This window comes from Taudactylus pleione, unplaced genomic scaffold (assembly GCF_031769625.1).
Source record: "Taudactylus pleione unplaced genomic scaffold, aTauple2 ptg000550l, whole genome shotgun sequence".
NCBI lineage: Eukaryota > Metazoa > Chordata > Amphibia > Anura > Myobatrachidae > Taudactylus > Taudactylus pleione.
In genome coordinates this window covers 3,677,501-3,680,000 of record NW_028284952.1, presented here as the reverse complement: position 1 = coordinate 3,680,000, position 2,500 = coordinate 3,677,501, and the positions used below count along the sequence as shown (strand labels likewise).

Genomic DNA, 2,500 nt, shown 5'->3' with positions numbered 1-2,500 from the left:
AGTGTGGTTTGGCTGAAGGAGCTCAAAAACATTAACTTTAGACCTCTTTTACTTCTTAACTCAAGTAAATTCAATGATAAGTTGAAAAATGAAATGAAAAATGTAATAGAAAAGAATGTTATGGCAGTATAAAATTACCTACAGCTCCTGGTATTCCCAGGTGGTCTCCCATCCAAGTACTAACCAGGCCCAATACTGCATAGCTTCCAAGATAAGACGAGAATGGGCATGTCCAGTGTGGTTTGGCTGTAGGTGCTCAAAAACATTAACTTTAGACCTCTTTTACTTCTTAACTCAAGTAAATTCATTGATAAGTTGAAAAAATTAAATGTAAAATGTAATAGAAAAGAATGTTTTGGCTGTCTAAAATTACATACAGCACCTGGTATTCCCTGGTGGTCTCCCATCCAAGTACTAACCAGGCCCAACACTGCATAGCTTCCAAGATCAGACGAGATTGGGCATGTCCAGTGTGGTTTGGCTGTAGGTGCTCAAAAGCATTAAATTTAGACCTCTATTACTTCTTAACTCAAGTAAATTCATTGATAAGTTGAAAAAATTAAATGCAAAATGTAATAGAAAAGAATGTTATGGCTGTCTAAAATTACCTACAGCACCTGGTATTCCCAGGTGGTCTCCCATCCAAGTTCAAACCAGGCCCAACACTGCATAGCTTCCAAGATCAGACGAGATTGGGCATGTCCAGTGTGGTTTGGCTGTAGGTGCTCAAAAGCATTAAATTTAGACCTCTATTACTTCTTAACTCATGGAAATTCATTGATAAGTTGAAAAAATTAAATGTAAAATGTAATAGAAAAGAATGTTATGGCAGTATAAAATTACCTACAGCACCTGGGATTCCTAGGTGGTGTCCCATCCAAGTACTAACCAGGCCCAACACTGCATAGCTGCCAAGATCAGACGAGATTGGGCATGTCCAGTGTGGTTTGGCTGAAGGAGCTCAAAAACATTAACTTTAGACCTCTTTTATTTCTTAACTCAAGTAAATTCAATGACAAGTTGAAAAATGAAATGAAAAATATAATAGAAAAGAATGTTATGGCAGTATAAAATTACCTACAGCTCCTGGTATTCCCAGGTGGTCTCCCATCCAAGTACTAACCAGGCCCAACACTGCATAGCTTACAAGATCAGACGAGATTGGGCATGTCCAGTGTGGTTTGGCTGTAGGTGCTCAAAAACATTAACTTTAGACCTCTTTTACTTCTTAACTCAAGGAAATTCATTGATAAGTAGAAAAAATTAAATGTAAAATGTAATAGAAAAGAATGTTTTGGCTGTCTAAATTTACATACAGCACCTGGTATTCCCAGGTGGTCTCCCATCAAAGTACTAACCAGGCCCAACACTGCATAGCTTCCAAGATCAGACGAGATTGGGCATGTCCAGTGTGGTTTGGCTGTAGGTGCTCAAAGCATTAAATTTAGACCTCTATTACTTCTTAACTCAAGTAAATTCATTAATAAGTTGAAAAAATTAAATGTAAAATGTAATAGAAAAGAATGTTATGGCTGCATAAAATTACCTACAGCACCTGGAATTCCCAGGTGGTCTCCCATCCAAGCACTAACCAGGACCAACACTGCATAGCTTCCAAGATCAAACAAGATTGGGCATGTCCAGTGTGGTTAGGCTGTAGGTGCTCAAAAATATTAACTTTAGACATCTATAACTTCTTAACTCAAGTAAATTCAATGATAAGTTGAAAAATGAAATGAAAAATATAATAGAAAAGAATGTTATGGCAGTATAAAATTACCTACAGCTCCTGGTATTCCCAGGTGGTCTCCCATCCAAGTACTAACCAGGCCCAACACTGCATAGCTTCCAAGATCAGACGAGATTGGGCATGTCCAGTGTGGTTTGGCTGTAGGTGCTCAAAAACAATAACTTTAGACCTCTTTTACTTCTTAACTCAAGTAAATTCATTGATAAGTAGAAAAAATTAAATGTAAAATGTAATAGAAAAGAATGTTATGACTGCATAAAATTACCTACAGCACCTGGAATTCCCAGGTGGTCTCCCATCCAAGTACTAACCAGGCCCAACACTGCATAGCTTCCAAGATCAAACAAGATTGGGAATGTACAGTGTGGTTAGGCTGTAGGTGCTCAAAAATATTAACTTTAGACATCTATAACTTCTTAACTCATGTAAAATCATTGATAAGTTGAAAAAATTAAATGTAAAATGTAATAGAAAAGAATGTTATGGCTGCATAAAATTACTTACAGCACCTGGTATTCCCAGGTGGTCTCCCATCCAAGTACTAACCAGGCCCAACACTGCATAGCTTCCAAGATCAGACGAGATTGGGCATGTCCAGTGTGGTTTGGCTGAAGGAGCTCAAAAACATTAACTTTAGACCTCTTTTACTTCTTTACTCAAGTAAATTCATTGATAAGTTGAAAAAATTAAATGTAAAATGTAATAGAAAAGAATGGTATGGCTGCATAAAATTACCTACAGCACCTGGTA

The 2,500-nt window shown here is 37.2% G+C and overlaps 12 pseudogenes; all 12 read right to left on the bottom strand.

Moving 5' to 3' along the window:
- Window positions 1-20, bottom strand: part of LOC148497401 (5S ribosomal RNA) — a 119-nt pseudogene extending 99 nt beyond the window's left edge.
- Window positions 21-135: 115 nt separating this feature from the next.
- LOC148497400 (5S ribosomal RNA) lies at window positions 136-254 on the bottom strand (annotated as a pseudogene).
- A 116-nt stretch (window positions 255-370) lies between these two features.
- Window positions 371-489, bottom strand: LOC148497399 (5S ribosomal RNA; annotated as a pseudogene).
- Window positions 490-605: 116 nt separating this feature from the next.
- On the bottom strand, window positions 606-724 carry LOC148497398 (5S ribosomal RNA; annotated as a pseudogene).
- Window positions 725-840: 116 nt separating this feature from the next.
- On the bottom strand, window positions 841-959 carry LOC148497397 (5S ribosomal RNA; annotated as a pseudogene).
- Window positions 960-1,074: 115 nt separating this feature from the next.
- LOC148497396 (5S ribosomal RNA) lies at window positions 1,075-1,193 on the bottom strand (annotated as a pseudogene).
- Window positions 1,194-1,309: 116 nt separating this feature from the next.
- Window positions 1,310-1,428, bottom strand: LOC148497395 (5S ribosomal RNA; annotated as a pseudogene).
- Window positions 1,429-1,543: 115 nt separating this feature from the next.
- On the bottom strand, window positions 1,544-1,662 carry LOC148497394 (5S ribosomal RNA; annotated as a pseudogene).
- Window positions 1,663-1,777: 115 nt separating this feature from the next.
- Window positions 1,778-1,896, bottom strand: LOC148497393 (5S ribosomal RNA; annotated as a pseudogene).
- A 116-nt stretch (window positions 1,897-2,012) lies between these two features.
- On the bottom strand, window positions 2,013-2,131 carry LOC148497392 (5S ribosomal RNA; annotated as a pseudogene).
- A 116-nt stretch (window positions 2,132-2,247) lies between these two features.
- Window positions 2,248-2,366, bottom strand: LOC148497391 (5S ribosomal RNA; annotated as a pseudogene).
- Window positions 2,367-2,482: 116 nt separating this feature from the next.
- LOC148497390 (5S ribosomal RNA) overlaps window positions 2,483-2,500 on the bottom strand; it is a 119-nt pseudogene continuing 101 nt past the window's right edge.